The following is a 9,917-nucleotide window of genomic DNA, read 5'->3' as shown; positions in this document are numbered from 1 at the left end:
CACCTTAGGTGTACGTGGCTGGGGCCTTAGCCGGTTGAGCTATAGGCGCCGAGCCAACTTCATCTCTTTATTAAGAAATATCAGATACTCAGGATCCTTCACTGGCTTCTCCTTGTTCTCAGGATGGTAATGTTAACTGCAGCTGAGGAGGCCTGAGTCCCAGCAGGCCCCTCTTCATCACACATGGGCTCCTCACTCAGGGTCAAAATGCCCCTTCTTGTGCTCAAGGTCTCCATGGCCATGGGCTTTCCTCAGGACAGCCTGGCTTACCTCCTCTCATACCTATCCTCACTGTCTAATCTTGCCTAATGCCTGTCTCCCCCCCCACTGAATTCTCGAAGGGCAGGACCCTGTCTCCCCAGGGCCTGGTGCAGAGCAGCTGCTATAAATAGTTCCTGAATGAAGAAATGTCAGCCCTTTCCAGCCCCAGCAAAATATGTCACATTTATTCACCTGGCAAATACTGAGTGCATCCTCTGTGCCAGGTTGACATTTATTTTTATTTTAAAAACACATCCTTTGGCCTTAGTAATAACAATCTGTGCCTCAGTTTCCCCATTCATCAGTAAAATGGGGATCTGAGTACCTAGCTTGGGCTTAGGAAGATTGAGCAAGTACAGGGACGGGACTCTGCATGGTATCTGCACATGCAGTGAGTGGGGGCCAACATCAGGGCAAGTGCAGAGCAGGATATGGGCCAGACCCAGTGTTTGCTTCAAACAAGCAGAAAAATGAAAGAAACAACAGCAAGAAAAGAGGGAGGAATCCCTTTCTACTACCCTCAAGAACTACACAGCAGGACTTTAAGGAAGACTAGATAAGTCTCCAAAAAAATAATGAAGGAAACCATTCACAGAATACAAACAGGCCTGGTGCAGTGGCTCATGTCTGTAACTTTAGCACTTTGGGAGGCTGTGGTGGAAGGATTGTTTAAAGGCAGGAGTTCAAGACCAGCCTGGGTAATATAGCAAGACCCCATGTCTAAAACAAACAAATATACAAACAAATAATAACAACAACAAATTTAGCCAGGTGTGGTGGCATGTACCTGTAGTCTCAGCTACTCAGGAAGCTGGAATACATACATATCTGGGGGTTGTTTTTGCAGTTTTTGGCCGGGGCTGGGTTTGAACACACTACCTCTGGCATGTGGGGCTGGCAGCCTACTCCTTTGAGCCACAGGTGACGCCCTTGGAATACATGTTTTTATTTGGCTGAGGTGGGAGGACTGCTGGAGCCCAGGAGTATGAGGTTGTAATGAGCTATGATGGCACCACTGCACAATAGCCTGGGAAACAGAGTTTAACTATGTCTCTTTAAAAACAAATATATATATATACATATTTTTTAATATGTGTGTGTATATATACGATATATGTCTCTGCATGTATATATGAATATAGATATATGCAGGGACTTTCTCTTTAAAAAATACATATACACATACATAATGCAATTCTCTATTAAGTTCTATAAAGTTCAAAAATTGGCAAAATTTAACAATATACAGTAGAACTTCTATAGCTGATCACCTCCCTCCAAAGACCACCTCCTTATTTTCATAGACAGGACATGTACCACATGTATATATTAGTATAGTGGGTCTAGTTTCTTATGTTGACCACTTCTGTATGACCACCACTTTGTCAGTCCCTGGGTGGTCCACTCACAGAGGTTCTACGGTATTGTTTAGGGATATACACACACAATAAAGAAAAGCAAGGAAATGATTAATCTCAAATTCAAGATACTAGTTTACTCTGAAGGGAGGGAGATTAAGGATGTAATGAGGAGGTGCACACAGTGGGGGTCCCGAGATGTTAATAATATTCTACTGCTTAACCCAGGTGATGTATACGTGGGTGTTTTATCTATTCTTTTTTTTCCTATTTATTTTTTTAGAGACAGAGTCTCACTTTGTCACCCTCGGTAGAGTGCCATAGCATCACAGCTAACAGCAACCTCCAGCTCTTGAGCTTAGGTGATTCTCTTGCCTCAGCTTCCCAAGTAACTAGGACTACAGGCGCCAGCTACAACGCCCGGCTATGTTTTTCCTGCAGTTTGGCTAGGTCTGGGTTTGAAACCACCACCCTCGGTATATGGGGCCAGCGCCCCACCTCCCGAGCTACAGGCACCACCCTGTTTTATGTATTCTTTAGTATTAAGATACGTCACTGAAGACACTAAAAATACAAGTGCCACACAAAGACAATTCAGTCAACAATGGACCACTATGTACAATGGTGGTCCTGTAAAATTACAATACCACATTATTTATTTATTCATTTATGTGAGACAGAGTCTCACTATGTTGCTCTGCCATCACATCTCACAGCAACCTCAAACTCTTGGGCTTAAACAATTCTCTTGCTTCAGCCTCCCAAGTAGCTGGGACTACAGGAGCCCACCACAACACCCAGCTATTTTTTATAGTTGTCGTTGTTTGGCAGGCCTGGGTCAGGTACAAACCTGCCAGCCCCAGTGTATGTGGCCAGCGCCCTAGCCACTGAACACAGGTGCCAAACCTGTATTTTTACTGTAGTTTTTCTATATTTAGCTGTGTTTATTTTTTTCTGAGACAGAGTCTCACTTACTCACCCTCAGTAAAGTGCTGTGGCGTCACAGCCCACAGCAACCTCAAACTCTTGGGCTTAAGTGATTCTCTTGCCTCAGCCTTCCAAGTAGCTGGGACTACAGGTGCCTGCCACAACACCGGGCTATTTTTTGGTTGTAGATGTCATTGTTGTTTTTTTCCTTTCCTTTTTTCTTTTTTTTTTGAGACAGAGTCTCACTATGTTGCCCTCTAAAAAGTGCCATGGCATCACAGCTTACAGCAACCTTGAACTCTTTGACTTAAGCGATTGTCTTGCCTCAGCGTCCCAAGTAGCTGGGACTACATGTACCGGCCACAATGCCCGGCTATTTTTTGTTGCAGTTGTCATTGTTGGTCGGCTGGCCTGGGCCATGTTCAAACCCTCCAACTTTGGTGTATGTGGTTGGCGCCGTAACCACTTTGCAATGGGCACTGAGACAGTTATCATTGTTTGGCAGCTGCAGGCTGGATTTGAAGCCAACTCCTGTGTATGTGGCTAGCGCCCTAGCCGCTGAGCTACAGGCGCTGAGCCTTTATTTTTACTGTAGTTCTTCTATATTTAGCAGTGTTTATTTTTTATTTATTTATTTTTCAGTTTTTGGCCAGGGCTGGGTTTGAACCCAGCATTTAAAAAAGGCTGGGTACATCTGATTTGCAGAACTGGAAACTTTTTTCTTTAAGAGACAGTTTTGTCACCCTCGGTAGAGTGCCATGGTGTCACAGCTCACAGCAACCTCCAGCTCTTGGACTTATGCGATTCTCTTGCCTCAGCCTCCAGAGTAGCTGAGACTGCAGGCACCCAACACAACACTTGGCTATTTTTTGTTGCAGTTTGGCCGGGGCTGGGCTAGAACCCACCACCCTTGGTATATGGGGCTGAGGCCCTACTCACAGCACCACAGGTGCCACCCCAAGAACTGGAAACTTTTTTTCCCTGCGGTTTTTTGGCCAGGGCTGGGTTTGAACCCACCACCTCTGGCATATGGGGCCAGTGCCCTACTCCTTTGAGCCACAGGCGCCAAACCAAAAACTTTTTTCATCAAAACATCTCTGCAGGCTCGGCACCTGTGGCTCAAGCGGCTAAGGCGCCAGCCACATACACCTAAGGTGGCGGGTTTGAATCCAGCCCAGGCCCACCAAATAACAATGATGGCTACAACCAAAAAATGGCCAGGTGTTGTGGCGGGCGCCTGTGGTCCCAGCTACTTGGGAGGCTGAGGCAGGAGACTCGCTTGAGCCCAGGAGTTGGAGGTTGCTGTGAGCTGTGATGCCATGGCACTCTACCCAGGGGGATAGCTTGAGGCTCCGTCTCAAAAAAAACAAAAAACAAAAAACATCTCTGCAGATTTGAGCTAGCTTGCCTGTAAGGTTGAATGAGCTTTGGGTCTTTTCTCAAGATGGGAAAATGGGCATAGTACTTGAAATGTATTTGAACCTACTTTTTGAAGGGCACTCTTATCTTGTCTTCTATAATATACACCCAAACATCAGCAAAATATGTGTCCCTATTACTAAAGTCACATGACACTTGGATTATAAGACACTCATATTCTCCATGGGTCTGTTTTGCATCACACATTTAGTCTGTAACTGCCAACACACCTAACATTGTTCATGCAGCACTTCCCTGCAACAGTCTTGTTTCTCGGGTACAATTATGTTTACCTTGCCTTAGCTTCTTTTTCTTTTTTTTTTTTTGAGATAGAGTTGCACTATGCTGCCCTCAATGTAGTGTCAAGATGACATCACACCTAACAGCAACCTCAAACTCTTGAGCTTAAGTGATTCTCTTGCCTCGGCTTCCCAAATAGCTGGGACTACAGGTGCCCGCCACAACACCCAGCTATTTTTGTTGTTGTCATTTAGCAGGCCTGAGCTTGGTTAGCACCCACCAGCTCAAGTCTATGTGGCCGGCGCCCTAACCACTGAGCTATGGGCATGAAGCCTGTTAGTTTATCTTGTATCTTCAAGCGAACTGAATTCTCTTTCAAACTCCCAATATGGTACCACAGTGGGAAATTTAGGTGATTTACCTTATTTTCCATCGCTTTAAATCCTGTGCCTTCTTCATGGCTCAGCACCTGGTAATTTGTCCCTTGTCCCAGTGTTCCATATTCTATTTATGTGTACGTTATTTGTAAACTCTCTATCCTTAAATCAAGGTACTTCAAGAACACGAACATTATCCTATAGGTTACTCAGCTACTTAAGGATGGCCATCACCTGTCCTTCTGTATGGTTTTGTACTGGAGCTGTCACCTTAAAATTAGAAATACTTTTAAAAATCACTTAATGTAGGGGTACATGGCACATCTCCTGGGTGAAGGACTCATGTAAATACAACTCAGACTTTTCCTAACAAATGCAAACAATGTAACAGAGTCATATATACACTTCTATTAATCTGAGATTTTAAAAAAGTCATTTAGAAGTAGAATTTAAAATATCACACTAATAATTTCAACAAATCCATTTCCATTTCCTAGTTCTTTTGCATTTGCTGTAAACATCTGCAGTAAGTGCTAACAGATACTTTACGGCTCAATACCAGGTTATAAGAGTACGAGTGAAAAGGCAGGTGTCACTTTGAATTTAGCCAACTAAGATGTTCAATCGCATGAAACAACTGGGTTTTACTATAAGGCAAATACAGAACAATTACTGAATATCATTATGAGCCAAGCATTCTTCTAAGCATATCATGTGTCTTCATTCAAGATTCACAATACCAGGCCAGGTGTAGTGGCTCACACCTGTAATCCTAGCACTCTGGGAAGCCAAAGCCGGTGGACTGCCTGAGTTCACGACTTCGAGACTGCCCTGATCCAGAGCAAGACTTTGTCTCTAAAAACAGCTGGACATTGTGGTGAGCTCCTCTAGTCCTGGCTTCTTGGGAGGCTGAGACGAGACTCACTTGAGCCCAAGAGTTGGAGGTTGCTGTGAGCTGTGATGGTACAGCACTCTACTGGGAGCAAGAAAAGTGAGAGATTCTGTCTCAGAGGAAAAAAAAAAAAGATTCACTCTATGAGTCAGGGACAACTGTCCATTTACATAATGGCTCAGCATTCAAGTCACTCATTCAAATCACGTAGGCAGGAGAGGAGCCAGAACTTGGACCAAGTGTAATCATTAGGTTATAAAAGCACACACTAAGTTCTGTTGTCACACACTAATTTCAAATTACTTGAGTCTCTCCTAACGATGATGTCATATCCTAAAACCAAAGATTGATTTTGTTCTTTTCTTTTCTTTTTCTTTTTTTTTGAGACAGAGCCTCAAGCTTTCGCCCTGGGTAGAGTGCCATGACATCACAGCTCACAGCAACCTCTAACTCCTGGGCTCAAGCAAGTCTCCTGCCTCTGCCTCCCAAGTAGCTGGGACCACAGGCGCCTGCCACAACGCCCAGCTATTTTTTGGTTGCAACCATCATTGTTGTTTGGTGGGCCCAGGCTGGATTTGAACCCGCTGTATGTGGCTGGCGCCTTAGCTGCTTGAGCCACAGGTGCCAAGCTGATTGATTTTGTTCTATCCTTTAACCTGTGCCATGTGCCTAGGTTCCTTAAAATAATTTTAAAGACAGCCAGGAAAATATTATCTAGTCTGGATTTGTCAAAGAATGAGCAGCCAGAATGTAATGAGGTCCAGTCTTCCTTACTACAGTATACCAGAGGCCACATGCCTCAGGCCCAGGGCCTACTAGTAGATGGGAGGTTGGACCCTTGTTTGTGTGTCCAGTTTCCCATTAGGAGGTTCTTTGCCAATCACACAGAACATTCCAGAAAGAATCTCTGGAAAGCGGTTTGAAATAGGAAAAAAATGCTTTTGGAAATATCCATTTTTGGCATATGTTTTAGGAAATGAATAAGCACTCAGCACACCTGTAACAAAATTATGACACAACACTGTTTATATGAATGAGGGAAGGGGGAAAGAGATCCAAGAATGACATGAAAATGTAGGTGGCTGAGTCAGAATAATAAACTAAGTTACTTGTGAATTTATTGCCAAGTTAAAAAGAATCCAGATTTTAATTCCCATCCCATCCAACAGTAGGGGAGGATAGTCCAATCTCATCATCCTAGTATAGAAATTTAGTTATACCCAAGTTAGAACTCAAAGAATAAGCATCCATGTTACAATCCACCTTTGGAAAACAGACTATTTGAAGGAAGACAAATCTGAAATGAAACTGTGGGGTTTCCAGAGCAATTTATTCATTAAAATCTATTCAATATGCCATCAACAGTTTTCCTGTGTGTATTGTGCTGATAAATAGACACTGAGAGGATTTAACAAGTTCATCATTTAATAAGTCTGAATGCATTTTCACCACATGGTATTGTACACGGTCATCTGTTGAAACAGATTTCTTTTTAACAGATCTTAGTTTAAAAAAGTCATAGATACTGTGAATTCTGTATAAATTGGTGGATAGTAAGTTAGTTTCTTTGTTTTGACTTAGAAGCCTCAACTTCACCGCTGAATAAAGAATGTAGCCAAAGAAAGCATAATCGGTCACTCGTATAGAACAGTATTGTTTCTATAATTTGAAGCTTTCTGAATGGACGAGTTCAGGCCTGATGTAACTGTAAAAAGATTACTTAATGAATAGACTATATGGAAATTGTACAAAATGTTATTAACTTTAATCATTAATAGCTTAAACAGCACTATATTACTAACTACTATTCAAAATCAAAAACCAGTTTTTGAATCCCCAAGAAGGCAGCATATGTATACAACCATGCCACCTTGTACTTAGGGGTGTGTCAATACATATTTCAACAGAAACTTTGGCTTTAGGAAAGAGTCACAAACATTTAAAAGAATGGCTTTAATTGTCATTTTAAGTATATGGTAGGGGAAGTGTGCTTTAATTAAATATACATCATACCAGTGATGCTGGCAAGGTTGAAAGTTATTCCTAATGTCGATAGCTATAAAAACTAGTTTGTACATGACAAGACAATGAAAAGAAAAAGCAATCCCTTTGAAACAAAATTTTAAAATAAAAAATGTTCACAGTGGTTTGTATCAACAGTATGTATTTTATGACAAGAACATGTACAGATTCAGAGCACCCTAGGGCTCTCATTATAGCCTAAAGAAAACAAGCATTTACATTATTATGGGTTTTTACTGAATTAAAAAATGATCAATTGTACACTTACCCCTTTGACAGGATAAACTGTCCTGGGGTGTATAGCTTTAACACCATCATTAAAATTGTTTGCAAAAGGAAAAGGGAATTAAAAAACAAAACACTTTTTTTTAGAGTGGAGTCTTTCATTTGCTGTTATAACCAGCAAATGGAATTTGCTAAATCAAAAATAGAAGGAAGGGCCCCCACAAACACAGATCTATCTGAGCAAGCTGACCAGTACACATTACAGTCTTAAAAATGAAGGTTATATACTATATGTTACAAGTCCCAACTAGGCAGTGTCAAAATTGACATCTATTTCTTTGCTTGCTTTGTGATCATACCCCTTGGAGGTGTTACAGGTCTCGTGGCATTCGGCTTCTTTTTTTCTGCCGGCTTTAAAATCTGAAGATTCAAAAGACAGTGCATTTTAGGAAATATACTCAATCCCAAATCTTAAAAGCGTCCTTAAATCTCATTCAAATCTTTTGTTCAGAAAGGTTTTTGACTGTTTAAAACTGCCCCCAAAGGACTGTGAAAGCCCCACTAGCATATTATCCCAAACTAAGTTGACACATAAACATCTGGTAATCAATGCTATGATGAACAGGTAACACCTACAATCAGGACAAATTATTTATTTTGCCTCTTATCATCAGGACAAATTATTTACTTTGCCTCTAAGTAAAATGACAATTTTCTGAAGTCTATATACCCTGGTAGTATCTTCAGACGTAAGAGGGAAAAGTTCTCTAGAAGTGTTTCTCAAACCCCTAGGGGTGCTTGCACAATCTCTGGGAACTGCGATAGTGGGTAAAAGAATTTTGGGGGGGTTGTTTTTGGGTAGAGTGTTGTGGTGTCATCATAGCTCACAGCAATCTACAACTCCTGGGCACTGTGCCTCAGTCTCCTATAGGTACCCGCTATGATGGTCTGGTTAATTTTTCTATTTTTAGTAGAGACAGGGTCTTGCTATTACTCAGGCTGTTTGTTCTTAAGCTCCTAAGCTCAAGTGATCCATGTAAAGTGTACATGTAAAACACTTAAGTGCTTACGTGTCCATGTAAAATTCAAAATCAATACCTGATGAGCTCTACAAATAAGAAGCAAATCATGCGTATCGAGAAATTTTGCAACCACTTCTGCACCAAAAGTGAAGGACACTCCTCTGCTTCAGGGTCCCAGAGTGCTAGGATTATAGGCATGGGTCACTGCCCAGCCAAAAAAATTGTTTTAATTCATTGCCACATGATTTCAATAGGTGCATTTATGTTCATAACTGGGCTGGCTTGAAGTCCCACAAGTTTATCATAATAAGCAAATGATAAAAAGATTGAGGCAGACTCTATGCGTAAATAATGCTTTTGTGCTGACTGATGACCAAATGGTGTCATGGTACATCAACAAAGGTTTTGTGTGGCTCGGCGCCTGTGGCTCAAGCGGCTAAGGTGCCAGCCACATACACCTAAGGTGGCGGGGTCGAATCCCCAGCCCGGGCCCGCCAAACAACGATGGCTGCAACCAAAAAATGACCAGGCGTTGTGGCAGGCGCCTGTGGTCCCAGCTACTTGGGAGGCTGAGGCAGGAGACTCGCTTGAGCCTAGGAGTTGGAGGTTGCTATGAGCTGTGATGCCATGACACTCTACCCAGGGGGATAGCTTGAGGCTCCGTCTTAAAAAAAAAAAAAAAAAAAAAAGGTTTTGTGGAAATTAGACTAAAGAGGACACAACTAAGTAATCATATAGCACCCCTGGCATGTGGCACTTAGTACTACTTTCCCACCCAAGTGGTGATTTAATTTTAGCCCAACATTATGGTTTTAGATTTGTATTTTATTTTTACCTATTTAAGTAATGCAAAAACAGTTATATTTAACATTGGAAGAAAGGTCCTGTGATAATTTTATTCCTTTAAAAGGGATCCACACATTATTCTACTACAACAAATACTGGTTAAGGGAACCTAAAAATTTGGCCTACTCAATGTAAACAATAAATATAAAATAGCAATTCATTTTTCTAGCCAGCAAAATCTAAATATAATAAAAAGGAAAGAATTGTTAAAATCATGCTCTACCTGAAAAGAACACATTAGTGTTTCGTCCACACTCATCATGGCACCTGCATTGTCAAACTCTCCACAATAATTGGGTGCAGAAAACAGAGTGACCAACTGTCTCTT

General features: G+C 41.7%; 1 long non-coding RNA gene across 1 annotated transcript; it reads right to left on the bottom strand.

The window, feature by feature from the left end:
* Nucleotides 1-6,788: 6,788 nt before the first annotated feature.
* On the bottom strand, nt 6,789-9,917 carry LOC105887590. Its single transcript, XR_001161543.1, has 2 exons — nt 9,813-9,917; nt 6,789-8,141 (listed from the first exon to the last, which is right to left on the bottom strand). It is a non-coding gene; the product is annotated as an uncharacterized LOC105887590 (long non-coding RNA).

This window comes from Otolemur garnettii, unplaced genomic scaffold, assembly GCF_000181295.1.
Source record: "Otolemur garnettii isolate 467f Iridium unplaced genomic scaffold, OtoGar3 scaffold00099, whole genome shotgun sequence".
Lineage (NCBI taxonomy): Eukaryota > Metazoa > Chordata > Mammalia > Primates > Galagidae > Otolemur > Otolemur garnettii.
Note: the sequence above shows the minus strand (reverse complement) of the source record. Positions and strands in the feature narration are given on the sequence as shown.